Raw genomic sequence first — 15,732 nt, forward strand, 5'->3', positions numbered from 1 at the left:
ATTGCCCATTTAGTGCATTATATGCTATTGTCCAGTCCACCATCACCCAAGGAAGATCAACTACGTTATCTTATCTGGACATACACTACATGACCAAAAGTATGTGGACACCTGCTCGTCAAATGTCTCATTCTAAAATCATGGTCATTAATATGGAGTTGGTCCCCTCTTTGCTGCTATAACAGCCTCCAGTCTTCTGGGAAGGATTTCCACTAGATGTTGGAACATTGCTTCGGAGACTTGCTACCATTCAGCCACAAGAGCATTAGTGTGGTAGGGCACTGATGTTGGGCAATGAACCTCGCTTTGTGCACGGGGGCATTGTTATGCTGAAATAGGAAAGGGCCTTCCCCCAAACTGTTGCCACAAATTTGGAAGCACCGAAACGTCTAGCATGTCATTGTATGCTGTAGCGTTAACATGTCCCTTCACTGGAACTAAGGGGCCTAGCCCAAACCATGAAAAACAGCCCCAGACCATTATTCCTCCTCCACCAAACTTTGCAGTTGGCATTATGCATTGGGGTAGGTAGCGTTCTCCTGGCATCCGCCAAACCCAGATTCACTGCCAGATGGGGAAGCATGATTCATCACTCCAGAGAACATGTTTCCACTGCTCCAGAGCCCAATGGCGGCGAGCTTTACACCAGACGACGCTTGGCATTGCATATGATGTTCTTAGGCTTGTGTGTGGCTGCTCGGCCCGTTCTGTGAGCTTGGTTGGCCTACCACTCAGCCGTTGTAGATCCTAGACGTTTCCACTTCAGAATAACAGAATTTACAGCTGATGAACTGACTTGTTGGAAAGGTGGCATCCTATGACAGTGCCTGGTTGAAAGTCACTGAGCTCTTTAGTAAGGCTTTTCTACTGCCAATGTTTGACTATAGAGATTGCATGGATGTGTGATTTATTTTATACACCTGTCAGCAACAGGTGTGGGTGGAATAGCCAAATCCACTTATTGGAAGAGGTATCCACATACTTTTGTATACATAATGTATTTCTGAGAACAGTGATCTAACACCACCGTATATAATCCATCTTCAATAGCTTTTGCTGTAGGACTATTGGCTACAACTGTCCATTACTCTTTCTGGTACCACAGAGGAGGCTGGGCTGTGTGGTCTGGTCTGGTTGTTAGTGAGGGACAGTCTGAGCTGAGGCTGTGCGGTGTGGTCTGGTATTGTTGTTAGTTTGGGTCAGTCTAAGCGAAGCATGAGATTAAAGGAGACTATGGCAGTGATTGGTGGTGAAGAATAGATGGTCTTTCTTTGACATGGATGCTCCACTCGGTGGAACAGAAAAAGAAAGTGCTTCCACTAAATACTCAATTTTGAGTTATCTTGGAGAACCTAGTCTAAATAAAGGCTGATGAACACAACTCCTACACGCCGAGAACCATTTGTGGGAGTTAAACTTCACAAGAGTCTTCCTGTTCATCTGTGTGTGAGCCCTTCACAGGTAAAGGTGCAAGCTTCAACGCCATTACAACTCTCCTTCCGTGGCCTTCAACTGCTCTTAAATGCAAGTCAAACTAAATGCATGCTCTTCAACCGATCACTGCCCGCACTTGCCCGCCCGTCCAGCATTACTACTCTGGACAGTTCTGACTTAGAATATGTGGACAACTATAAATACCTAGGTGTCTGGCAAGACTGTAAACTCTCCTTCCAGACTCACATTAAGCATCTCCAATCCAAAGTTTAATTTAAATCTAGAATCGACTTCCTATTTCGCAAACAAAGCCTCCTTCACTCATGCTGCCGAACTTACCCTCGTAAAACTGACTATCCTACCAATCCTTGACTTTGGCGATGTCATTTACAAATTAGCCTCCAACACTCTACTCAGCAAACTGGATGCAGTCTATCACAGTACCATCTGTTTTGTCACCAAAACCCCATATACTACCCACCCCTGCGACCTGTATGCTCTCGTTGGCTGGTCCTCGCTACATATTCCTCGCCAAACCCACTGGCTCCAGGTCATCTCTAAGTCTTTGCTAGGTATAGCTCTGCCTTATCTCAGCTCACTGGTCACCATAGCAGCACCCACCCGTAGCACGTGCTCCGGTATATTTCACTGGACATCCCCAAAGCCAACACCTACTTTGGCAGCCTTTCCTTCCAGTTCTCTGCTGCCAATGACTGGAACGAATTGCAAAAATAATTGAAGTTGGAGACTATATCTTATTAACCCTTACTAACTTAAAGCGTTAGCTGTCAGAGCAGCTTACCGATCGCTTCAGCTGTACACAGCCCATCTGTAAATAGCCCATCCAACCAACTATCTTCCTCATCCCCATATTTGTTTTTGTTTTTCTGCTCTTTTGTACACCAGTATTTCTACTTGCACATCCTCATCTGCACATACATCACTCGTGTTATCTGCTAAATTGTAATTACTTCGCCACTATTGGCCTATTTATTGCCTTACTTCATTTGCACACACTGTATACAGATTGTTCTATTGTGATATTGACTGTACGTTTGTTTATCCCATGTGTAACTCTGTTGTTGTTGTTTTAGTCCCACTGCTTTGCTTTATCTTGACCAGGTCACAGTTGTAAATGAGAACTCAACTGGCCTACCTGGTTAAATAAAGGTGAAATTTAAAGAAACACACCGTTTGTTACCCATAATATTAGCAGTTGCATAGCCACATGTTGGCTAGAGCTCTGTCCTTCATAGAAGCTGCAAGGTTACCAGTAGCTGTGTCTCATATATGGTAGAAGCTGGAAGGTTACCAGTAGCTGTGCCTCATGAGGTAGAAGCTGCAAGGTTAGCAGTAGCTGTGCCTCATGAGGTAGGAGCTGCACGATTATCAGTAGCTGTGCCTCATGAGGTAGAAGCTGCAATATTACCAGTAGCTGTGTCATATGAGGTAGAAGCTGGAAGGTTACCTGTAGCTGTGACATATGAGGTAGAAGCTGGAAGGTTACCAGTAGCATTGCCTCATATGAGGTAGAAGCTGAAAGGTTACCAGTAGCTGTGCCTCATATGAGGTAGAAGCTGGAAGGTTACCAGTATCTGTGCCTCATGTGAGGTAGAAACTGCAAGGTTACCTGTAGCTCAATCAATCAATCAATGAAATGTATTTATAAAGCCATTTTCAGATCAGCCGATGTCACAAAGCGCTATACAGAAACCCAGCCTAAAACCCCAAACAGCAAGCAATGCAGATGTTGAAGCACGGTGACTAGGAAAAACTCCCTAGAAAGGCTGGAACCTAGGATGAAACCTAGAGAGGAACCAGGCTCTGAGGGGTGGCCAGTCCTCTTCTGGCTGTGCCGGGTGGAAATTGTAACAGTACATGGCCAAGATGTTCAAACGTTCATAGATGAGCAGCAGGGTCAAATAAAAATAATAATAATCACAATGGTTGTAGAGTGTGCAACAGGTCAGCACCACAAAAGTAAATGTCAGTTGGCTTTTCATAGCCGAGCATTCAGAGATAGAGACAGCAGCTGCGGTAGAGAGAGAGTCGAAAATAGCAATTCCGGGACATGGTAGGACATCCGGTGAACAGGTCAGGGTTCCATAGCCACAGGCAGAACAGTTGAAACTGGAGCAGCAGCATGACCAGGTGGACTGGGGACAGCAAGGAGTCATCAGGCCAGGTAGTCCTGAGGCAAGGTCCTAAGGCTCAGGTCCTCCGAGAGGGAATGGAGAGGGATTTAGAGGGAGCATACTTAAATTCACACAGGACACCGGATAAGACAGGAAAAACACTCCAGATATAACAGACTGACCCTAGCTCTCTGACACACAAACTATTGCAGCATAAATACTGGAGTCTGAAAAGGATGGGTCAGGAGACACTGTGGCCACATCCAACCATACCCCCGGACAGGACCGAACAGGCAGGATATAACCCCACCCACTTTGCCAAAGCACAGCCCCCACAACGCTAGAGGGATATCTTCAAACCGCCAACTTACTACCCTGAGACAAGACTGAGTATAGCCCACAAAGATCTCCCCCACGGCACAAACCCGAGTGGGGCGCCAACCCAGACAGGAAGATCACGTCAGTGACTCAATCCACTCAAGTTACGTACCCATCCTAGGGACGGCATGGAAGAACACCAGTAAGCCAGCAACTCAGCCACCATAATAGGGTTAGAGGCAGAGAATCCCAGTGGAGAGAGGGGAACCGGCCAGGCAGAGACAGCAAAGCGGTTTGTCGCTCCAGTGCCTTTCCGTTCACCTTCACACCCCTTGGCCAGACTACACTCAATCATAGGACCTACTGAAGAGATGAGTTTTCAATAATGATTTAAAAGTTGAGACAGAGTCTGCATCTCTCATATGGATAGGCAGACCATTCCATAAAAATGGAGCTCTATAGAAGAAAGACCTGCCTTCAGCTGTTTGCTTAGAAATTCTAGGGACAATAAGGAAGCTTGCGTCTTGTGACCATAGTGTACGTGTAGGTATATACGGCAGGACCAAAATCAGAGAGATAGGTAGGAGCAAGCCCATGTAATGCTTTGTAGGTTAGCAGTACAACCTTGAAATCAGCCCTATCCTATCCATCAGTGTAGAGAGCCTAGCACTGGAGTCATATGATCACATTTTGGGGTTCTACTCAAAGTTCTAGCAGCCGTGTTTAGCAATAACTGAAGTCTATTTAGTGCTTTATCCGGGTAGCCGGAAAGTAGAGCATTGTAGTTGTTTAATCTAGAAGTGACAAAAGCATGGATTAGCTTTTCTGCATTGTTTATGGACAGAAAGTTTCTGATTTTTGCAATGATATGTAGATGGAAAAAAGCTGTCCTTGAAATAGTCTTGATCTGTTTGCCAAAAGAGAGATCAGGGTCCATAGTAACACCGGGGACCTTCACAGTTTCATTTGAGATGACTGTACAACAATCAAGATTAATTGTCAGATCCAACAGAAGATCTCTTTGTTTCTTGGGACCTAGAACTAGCTTTTCTGTTTTGTTCAAGTTTAAATGTAAAACATTTGCCGCCATCCACTTCCTTATGTCTGAAACACAGGCTTCTATTGATGGAAATTTTGGGGCTTCACCATGTTTCATTGAAATGTACAGCTGTGTATCGTCCTTATAGCAGTAAAAGTTAACATAATGTTTTCGAATGACATCACCAAGAGGTAAAATATATAGAGAAAACAAACAGTGGTCCTTAAACAGAACCTTGAGGAACACCGAAACTTACAGTTGATATGTCAGAGGACAAACCATCCACAGAGACAAACTGATATCTTTCCAACAGATAAGATCTAAACCAGGCCAGAACTTGTTAGTGTAGACTAATTTGGGTTTCCAATCTTACCAAAAGAATGTGGTGATCGATGGTGTCAAAAGCAGCACTAAGGTCTAGGAGCACGAGGACAGATGCAGAGCCTTGGTCTGACACCATTAAAAGGAAATGTATCGCCTTCACGAGTGCAGTCCCAGTACTATGAATGGGTGAAAAACAGACTGAAGCATTTTGTATACATTGTTTGTCTTCAGGAAGGCAGTGAGTGCGCAACAGCTTTTTCTAAAATGTTTGAGAGGAATGAAAGATTCGATATAGGCTGATAGTTTTTTATATTTTCTGGGTCAAGGTTTGACTTTTTCAAGAGAGGCTTAATTACTGCAACTTTTAGTGAGTTTGGTACACATCCGTTGGATAGGCAGCCGTTTATTATGTTCAACATAGGCTGGCAGGCTGGCTAACAGCCTGCTGCCTGGCCTGCACCCTATCTCATTGTGGAGCTGGAGGAGTTATAGCCCTGTCTATGTTCATAGATAAGATGATAGCAGCCCTCCAGCTTGGATGGAGTATGTCACTCCTCAGCAGGCCAGGCTTGGTCCTGTTTGTGGGTGAGTCCCAGAAAGAGGGCCAATTATCTACAAATTCTATCTTTTGGAAGGGACAGAAAACAGTTTTCAACCAGCGATTGAGTTGTTTAACTCTGCTGTAGAGCTCATCACTCCCCCTAACTGGAGGGGGCCAGAGACAATTACCCGATGCCGACACATCTTTCTAGCTGATTTATACGCTTAAGCTATGTTGCACTTGGTGACCTCTGACAGTAGCTGTACCTCAAAAAGCTGGAAGGTTACCAGTAGCTGTGCATCATGAGGTATAAACTGGAATATTACCAGTAGCTGTGCCTAATATAGGGATATTACTCTAGCTCATCTGTGTTTGCTTGGATCACACAAGCAGTAGTGGGGAGAACTAAGTCAGGTACTTACGTGACTTGCTCTCGTTCTGTTGTAGGCAGGCATGCAGGTAGCAGGTGAGGGCGGACACACACATGTGCAGCTGGTGCTCCTTAATGAAGATGTTCTCCAGGTCGTCGTCCCACATGGCCCAGGCCTTCACTAAGACATCATGCATCTGGACCACCACCGATAACACCTTGTTAGCCTCCTCTGACCTGAAGGAGAGGGGGAGTAATGAAGAGAGTAAGAAGGAAGGGGGATATGGAGAGGAAGGAGAGGGAGATGGAGACGGAGAAGGGAGGATATAGGAGTGGGGAGGAAGGGGGAATGGCAAGAGACGGAGAAAGAGGGGAGGGGACTATGGAGAGGAAGGAGAGGGAGATGGAGACGGAGAAGGGAGGATAGAGGAGTGGGGAGGAAGGGGGAATGGCAAGAGAAGGAGAAAAAGGGGAGGGGACTATGGAGAGGAAGGAGAAGAAGATGGAGACGGAGAAGGGAGGATAGAGGAGTGGGGAGGAAGGGGGAATGGCAAGAGAAGGAGAAAGAGGGGAGGGGACTATGGAGAGGAAGGAGAGGGAGATGGAGACGGAGAAGGGAGGATAGAGGAGTGGGGAGGAAGGGGGAATGGCAAGAGACAGAGAAAGAGGGGAGGGGACTATGGAGAGGAAGGAGAGGGAGATGGAGACGGAGAAGGGAGGATAGAGGAGTGGGGAGGAAGGGGGAATGGCAAGAGAAGGAGAAAGAGGGGAGGGGACTATGGAGAGGAAGGAGAAGAAGATGGAGACGGAGAAGGGAGGATAGAGGAGTGGGGAGGAAGGGGGAATGGCAAGAGAAGGAGAAAGAGGGGAGGGGACTATGGAGAGGAAGGAGAGGGAGATGGAGACGGAGAAGGGAGGATAGAGGAGTGGGGAGGAAGGGGGAATGGCAAGAGAAGGAGAAAGAGGGGAGGGGACTATGGAGAGGAATGGGGAGAGGGAGAGGAAGCAAGAGAAGGAGAAATAGATCTGGGAGTATGTTGAGAGAGAGAGAAGGGGGATTCATCTTCCCCTCTTCATCTACAAGGCTCTCCTCCCACCGTTAGCACTTACTGTAGCATGACTTCTGTGAAGGACTTAATGTGGCATGGATTCTGTGAAAGACTCAATGTGGCATGACTTCTGTGAATGTCTTAATGTAGCATGACTTCTGTGCAGGTCTTAATGTATCATGACTTGTATGCCAGTGAAGGTCAGGAGCTTTTACTGTGGTGAAGTACGTCAAAGTCAGTCTCACGTTATCACAGAGAGCTGATCAATGAGCTTTAATAGCACAGTGGCATTGCAGCTTAAAAGCATCACAACATTTCATCAACATGTCACAAAGCAGGTTATGGCTCTGTATACTGGATCTGAGAATAAGCTTAAACGCAGAAGAGGCTACAGCTTAGAGAGAAACCAATGCAGATAAACTTGGGAATCCTTGAGGATTCCTTATCCTGCTTCCAAAATCTAGAACTCACAGCTCAAGTGTTCCTTTTATAGGTTAAACATTAAGCAGACACACACATAAAGAGACACCTACGTTTGACTGTTGTGCTATGCAGACTGTGAAAAATATGTTCAACCATCCGTCACTTTTGAAGCATCCTCCTCCCCTGTAAGCCATAAACCATAATAATTGTACACCCCATTTGGGACTTGATTAAGGAATAATGGGAAGGCACCCCATAAAAAATAAACATGTCCCTCAGTCAAAATAAAGCCACTTGTCTGTCAACAGAACAAAAGCTCAACAGGGCTTAGTCAAACAACCCCATCATTTTGGGAGAAGTTTCACACATCAAACCGTGAGGAGTAAACACACCTAGTGTAAAATAGCTCCCAGGCCAATCAATTGTAATGTGTTATTATAAAAACCTATTTGGCATTGAGATAAAGGAACGTGGAGGCTGATTGCTGTGGGAGTCTGAGCCAGGCCCCTACAGTCACATTGGCCGTGTTAAAGCACATAAACAGTTTCTCCTCAGCGGGAGCAGAGCGGGTAGAGGGGGGGCGAGGAGAGGAGCGGGAGAAGAGGGGAGCGGAGAGAGGCGAGAGGAGAGAGGAGCTAGAGAGGAGAGTGAAGAGAGGGAATGGGATGAGGGGAGAGGGGAGCGGGCTGAGGAGGGAGTAGAGTGGAGCGGGGAGAAACGCCCAGCCGTGTGTCAAGTCACACACACACACCACCTAACTTTATGCCCCAAACCTCTTCCCCAGGTCTGAACCACGCTGTTCATACTCCCGCAGAGTGAGAGTGTGTTGTGGTGTGTCTGTGTGTGTGTGTGTGTGTGTGTGTGTGTGTGTGTGTGTGTGTGTGTGTGTGTGTGTGTGTGTGTGTGTGTGTGTGTGTGTGTGTGTGTGTGTGTGTGTGTGTGTGTGTGTTCTTAATGACTGCATTAGGGCCCTACTGCTGAGGCTAGGCTAATTTCTGCTGATTCCAGTAAATTGCCAGTGAGTTAATTATTCGGGCGCAGATATTTAATAGCCATCCCCAAATTGTCTTTCACCCTGTGGGGCACCACCATCATGTCAGGGCTGATGAGATGAGTTGGTGCTGAGAGGTGAGGGGGAAGCGGTGTGTGTGTGTGTGTGAAAGAGAGATTGGAGTAGGGTACAGAGGGGGTTGTGTGTGTGTGCTACATGTTTTTTTGTGTATGTGTGATTCTGTCTGTCTGTCTGTCTGTCTGTCTGCTCTAAAGACACCCTTTGCAGTGAGAACATAGTGTAGACACAGGCGCGTGTTGATGACACGGTTAGAAATAAGTGTCAGAGATTATAAATGGAGCCGATAACCAAGTCAACCTGAAGAGTGAGCCTGTCACCAAGTCAACCTTAAGAGTGAGCCTGTCCCCAAGTCAACCCGAAGAGTGAACCTGTCACCAAGTCAACCTTAAGAGTAAGCCTGTCACCAAGTCAACCTGAAGAGTGAGCCTGTCCCCCAAGTCAACCCGAAGAGTGAACCTGTCACCAAGTCAACCCGAAGAGTGAGCCTGTCACCAAGTCAACCTGAAGAGTGAGCCTGTCCCCAAGTCAACCTGAAGAGTTAGCCTGTCCCCAAGTCAACCTGAAGAGTGAGCCTGTCACCAAGTCAACCTGAAGAGTGAGCCTGTCCCCAAGTCAACCTGAAGAGTGAGCCTGTCCCCAAGTCAACCAGAAGAGTGAGCCTGTCACCAAGTCAACCCAAAGAGTGAGCCTGTCCCTAAGTCAACCCGAAAAGTGAGCCTGTCCCTAAGTCAACCCGAAGAGTGAGCCTGTCACCAAGTCAACACGAAGAGTGAGCCTGTCCCCAAGTCAACACGAAGAGTGAGCCTGTCACCAAGTCAACACGAAGAGTGAGCCTGTCACCAAGTCAACCCGAAGAGTGAGCCTGTCACCAAGTCAACCCGAAGAGTGAGCCTGTCACCAAGTCAACCCGAAGAGTGAGCCTGTCACCAAGTCAACACGAAGAGTGAGCCTGTCCCCAAGTCAACCCGAAGAGTGAGCCTGTCCCCAAGTCAACCCGAAGAGTGAGCCTGTCACCAAGTCAACACGAAGAGTGAGCCTGTCACCAAGTCAACCTGTAGAGTGAGCCTGTCCCCAAGTCAACCCGAAGAGTGAGCCTGTCACCAAGTCAACCCAAAGAGTGAGCCTGTCCCCAAGTCAACCTGAAGAGTGAGCCTGTCCCTAAGTCAACCCGAAGAGTGAGCCTGTCACTAAGTCAACACGAAGAGTGAGCCTGTCCCCAAGTCAACACGAAGAGTGAGCCTGTCACCAAATCAAAACGAAGAGTGAGCCTGTCACCAAGTCAACCCGAAGAGTGAGCCTGTCACCAAGTCAACCCGAAGAGTGAGCCTGTCACCAAGTCAACCCGAAGAGTGAGCCTGTCACCAAGTCAACACGAAGAGTGAGCCTGTCCCCAAGTCAACCCGAAGAGTGAGCCTGTCCCCAAGTCAACCCGAAGAGTGAGCCTGTCACCAAGTCAACACGAAGAGTGAGCCTGTCACCAAGTCAACACGAAGAGTGAGCCTGTCACCAAGTCAACACGAAGAGTGAGCCTGTCACCAAGTCAACACGAAGAGTGAGCCTGTCACCAAGTCAACCCGAAGAGTGAGTATAGATGAGCACACACTTGTTGATCTGGGCCAGGAAGATGCCTTTGCGAGCTAATAACTCAGCTGTCGTCCCCTTGGTGAAGTACTTCAGGTTGGAGGTGGAGATGAAAACAACTGTTCACCAAAGATATTCAGCCTCTATTTAGAAAGGGGATATAATACAGGAGGTTGGAGGCACCTTAATTGGGTAGGACGGGCTCATGGAGTGGAGTAGAATCAGTGAAATGGTATTAAATACAGTGCCTTGCGAAAGTATTCGGCCCCCTTGAACTTTGCGACCTTTTGCCACATTTCAGGCTTCAAACATAAAGATATAAAACTGTATTTTTTTGTGAAGAATCAACAACAAGTGGGACACAATCATGAAGTGGAACGACATTTATTGGATATTTCAAACTTTTTTAACAAATCAAAAACTGAAAAATTGGGCGTGCAAAATTATTCAGCCCCCTTAAGTTAATACTTTGTAGCGCCACCTTTTGCTGCGATTACAGCTGTAAGTCGCTTGGGGTATGTCTCTATCAGTTTTGCACATCGAGAGACTGAAATTTTTTCCCATTCCTCCTTGCAAAACAGCTCGAGCTCAGTGAGGTTGGATGGAGAGCATTTGTGAACAGCAGTTTTCAGTTCTTTCCACTGATTCTCGATTGGTTTCAGGTCTGGACTTTGACTTGGCCATTCTAACACCTGGATATGTTTATTTTTGAACCATTCCATTGTAGATTTTGCTTTATGTTTTGGATCATTGTCTTGTTGGAAGACAAATCTCTGTCCCAGTCTCAGGTCTTTTGCAGACTACATCAGGTTTTCTTCCAGAATGGTCCTGTATTTGGCTCCATCCATCTTCCCATCAATTTTAACCATCTTCCCTGTCCCTGCTGAAGAAAAGCAGGCCCAAACCATGATGCAGCCACCACCATGTTTGACAGTGGGCATGGTGTGTTCAGGGTGATGAGCTGTGTTGCTTTTACGCCAAACATAACGTTTTGCATTGTTGCCAAAAAATTCAATTTTGGTTTCATCTGACCAGAGCACCTTCTTCCACATGTTTGGTGTGTCTCCCAGGTGGCTTGTGGCAAACTTTAAACAACACATTTTATGGATATCTCTAAGAAATGGCTTTCTTCTTGCCACTCTTCCATAAAGGCCAGATTTGTGCAATATACGACTGATTGTTGTCCTATGGACAGAGTCTCCCACCTCAGCTGTAGATCTCTGCAGTTCATCCAGAGTGATCATGGGCCTCTTGGCTGCATCTCTGATCAGTCTTCTCCTTGTATGAGCTGAAAGTTTAGAGGGACGGCCAGGTCTTGGTAGATTTGCAGTGGTCTGATACTCCTTCCATTTCAATATTATCGCTTGCACAGTGCTCCTTGGGATGTTTAAAGCTTGGGAAATCTTTGTGTATCCAAATCCGGCTTTAAACTTCTTCACAACAGTATCTCGGACCTGCCTGGTGTGTTCCTTGTTCTTCATGATGCTCTCTGCGCTTTTAACGGACCTCTGAGACTATCACAGTGCAGGTGCATTTATACGGAGACTTGATTACACACAGGTGGATTGTATTTATCATCATTAGTCATTTAGGTCAACATTGGATCATTCAGAGATCCTCACTGAACTTCTGGAGAGAGTTTGCTGCACTGAAAGTAAAGGGGCTGAATAATTTTGCACGCCCAATTTTTCAGTTTTTGATTTGTTAAAAAAGTTTGAAATATCCAATAAATGTTGTTCCACTTCATGATTGTGTCCCACTTGTTGTTGATTCTTCACAAAAAAATACAGTTTTATATCTTTATGTTTGAAGCCTGAAATGTGGCAAAAGGTCGCAAAGTTCAAGGGGGCCGAATATTTTCGCAAGGCACTGTACATCAAACACAGGATATATCTACAATATTTGTAGATATACTGTAGGCCTGCTGTGAGCGATATGAGTCTCACTAGCGTCGAGTAATGTGCTGTTAAAAGTGTAGGTCTTATTTCTTTCTTTTTATTTGATCTTTTCTTTTACTACATTAAAACCTGTTAGGGATAGGGGGCAGCATTTTCACTTTGGATGAATTGCGTGCCCATAGTGAACTGCATCCTACTCTGTCCTAGATGCTAATATATGCATATTAGTATTACTATTGGATAGAAAACACTCTGAAGTTTCTAAAACTGTTTGAATTATGTCTGTGAGTATAACAAAACCCATAGGGCAGGCAAACTTCCAAACAGTAAGTGGAAATTCTAGGGCTAGTCGAATTTCAAGTCAACGCCTATCCACGTCCAAACAAGATATGGATCTGTTCGCACTTACTACGCCTTCCACTAGATGTCAACAGTCAGTAGAACGTGGAATGAAGCCTCTAGTGTGATGTATGACCGGATGGGAGGGGAATGAGTCAGTGGACTGTCAGAATGCCAGTTCCTGGTTGCGCAAATTACTGTTGATATCGCCTGCGTTCCATGACTCTGTAGACAAAAACGAATGCTCTGGTTGGAACGTTATTGGATATATATGAAAATAACATCCTGAAGAGTTCGCCTGGACCAGCGCCAGTTTTTGGACATGTGAGATAAACCTGCTAGCAAAAGCAGCTAATTGGACACTAGTAATGGACATTATGGAACAAAACAATGATTCATTGTGGAACTAGGACTCCTTGCACTGCATTCTGATGAAAGATCATCAAAGGTAAGGGAATATTTATGATGTAATTTCGTATTTCTGTTGACTCCAACATGGCGGAGAAATATTTTTACGTCTTAGCTCCGTTTTAGATTATTGCATGGTATGCTTTTTTTGTAACGTTTCAAAAAAATCTGACACAGCGGTTGCATTAAGAACCACTGTATCTTAAATTATATGTAGAACATGTATCTTTAGTCAAAGTTTATGATGAGTATTTCTGTTATCTGGCGTAGCTCTCTGTGATTACTCCGGATATTTTGGAGGCATTTCTGAGCATGGCGTCAATGTAAACCAAGATTTGTGGATATAAATATGCATTTTATCGAACAAAACATGTGTAACATGTATTGTGTGTAACATGTATTGTGTAACATGATGTCATATGAGTGTCATCGGATGAAGATTATCAAGGATTAGTGATTCATTTTATCTCTAATTCTGCTTTTGTGACTTTATCTTTGGCTGGGAAAAATGGCTGTGTTTTTTGGGATTTGGTGGTGATCTAACATAAATATATGTTGTGTTTTCGCTGTAAAATTTTAAAAAATCGGACACAATGGGTAGATTAACAATATGTTTATCTTTCATTTGCTGTATTGGACTTGTCGATGTGTGAAAGTTAAATATTTCAAAAAAATATTTTTGAATATCCCGCGCTGCCTTTTCAGCGGAATGTTGGGGGGGGGGAAGTAAGGAACTTCACTGTTGGCCCTGGAGGCCTTTTCAAAACATGTTTTCACAAGGGCTATTAGCAGAACAATAGTCACAATGTGGTCCCAAAAACACCTCTCTCACATAGGGTCCAGCATATCTAATGATAATGATCGGGCTCGGGCCGATTCCGTTGTGAGTTATCTGGCCCAAATGTATTACTTGGGGCTCGGGCCGATGCCGATGAGAGTTATCTGGCCCAAATGTATTACTCGAGGCTCGGGCAGATTGTAGCTACTCTCTGGCAGATGATTACACGGGCTAATTTATATAATTAGCATTTCATTATTTATTTATCTTTCCATATTTTCTCATTGTTTCTGTGATCAAAAAAGAACATTTATATTTAAATTCAATTCTTTAAGAGTCCTGTTTAAGTAGTATTTCAGTATTTTAATACTTTGTGCAAGGCAATTTACCAGCATTAAACACTTTGTGGATGGGCCTCCCGAGTGGCACAGATGCTGGTTCAATACCCGTGCTGACCGGGAGACCCATGAGGTAATGCACAATTGGCCCGGCGACGTCTGGGTTGGGGGAGCGTTTGGCCGGCCAGGTGGTGGGCTTTTGGTTTCTTCTGCAAAGGTTTCTAGGATGTGCTATTAGCAGGACAATAGACTTTTTCATTTTTTTCAGATTACAACTCCTCACTTTCGGTTATTTGAAAATGAAATCATTTCCAAAAATATCGTTATTTTTTAAACAAGGACTTGAAAATGAGATCGGGAACTCTGCAAACAACGTTTGCTGTCTGAGAGTGAGAATGGTAAATTACTGTAATTAGTAGATTTGTTCAATACATTGGAATACAAAATTAGCCATTCGTCCACCCATTATGGGCTATTAGCAGGACAATAGATGCTTGCCAAGAAGGAGGGTAGGGGGAGAATTGTATCGTTACGGATGAATGTTTACAGTTGATGCCAAACAAGTTCGATCAGGTTTAAATCAGCAGGCCTACATGTAGAGGTGAAACAACTATTTTTGATATACTGTAGGAATACCATAGGTGTTGTAGGTCATTAATATATTTATTTTGGTGTTACCGTTCCAGGGTTAGGACTGTAACCACCAGAGGACTTGAAGATGAGCCGGTGCTGAGAGGATCACCAAAACAAAAGTTATTTTAGTTTCAGTGCATTTTCCTTCAAAAAATTATATACAGCCCATCAATGTGCATGCTGTGCAATTAAATAGATAATGTGAATGTGTTTTTGCAGAGCATACAAATTTGCCGACAACCATCCGTGGAGATCAGTGGACAAAGGGCTGGACAACGGGTCGCACCAAAAAAAAGCATGGTTCCACAGAAAACCAACCGGGGTGGATCCTGAGGCAAATGTGGCTTCTTCATCAACGTCTTTATGCAAGAGGCATCACTACAGTCCCTAGTTCGACGCCAGGCTGTATCACATCTGGCAGGGATTGGGAGTCCCATAGAGCGGCACACAATCAGCCCAGCGTCATCTGGGTTTAGCCGGTGTAGGCAGTCATTGTAATTAAGAATTTGTTCATAACTGATGTGCCTAGTTAAATAAAGGTTAAATAATTTTATTTTTGCAATTTTGTAATGTGTTTTGTTTAGTAAATTATTTCGTAAATATTAATTCACGTGTGTTGCCACTAAATAACAATTAACTATTTAAATCAATATTGTCAATATTTGTATTATAATTTCGTTTTTTTATGGTAATGGAAGGATGGTGAACAGGGAGTTAAAAAAATGAACCCCAAAAGGTTCTTTGAGGAACCATTATGAGGAATGCTTCGAATAACATTTTTCAAGGGTTCCCCCACAGTTTCAGACTTGTCCAAGATGCTGGCCTTCTAGGAAGAGTTCCTCTGTCCAGTGTCTGTGTTTTTTTGCCCATCTTAATCTTTCCTTTTTATTGGCCAGTCTGAGAAATTGCTTTTTCTTTGCAACTCTGCCTATTTCGATCTTGCAACCTTTCGGTTACTAGTCCAACGCTCTAACCACTAGGCTACCTGCCGCCCCAAGAAGGCCAGCATGCCAGAGACGCCTCTTCACTTTTGACGTTGAGACTGGTGTTTT

At 44.8% G+C, this 15,732-nt stretch overlaps 1 pseudogene; it reads right to left on the reverse strand.

Annotated features, from left to right (window-relative positions):
• LOC139381285 (transformation/transcription domain-associated protein-like) overlaps positions 1 to 15,732 on the reverse strand; it is a 188,171-nt pseudogene that overhangs the window by 89,661 nt on the left and 82,778 nt on the right.

This window comes from Oncorhynchus clarkii, chromosome 23 (genome assembly GCF_045791955.1).
Source record: "Oncorhynchus clarkii lewisi isolate Uvic-CL-2024 chromosome 23, UVic_Ocla_1.0, whole genome shotgun sequence".
NCBI classification, from domain to species: domain Eukaryota; kingdom Metazoa; phylum Chordata; class Actinopteri; order Salmoniformes; family Salmonidae; genus Oncorhynchus; species Oncorhynchus clarkii.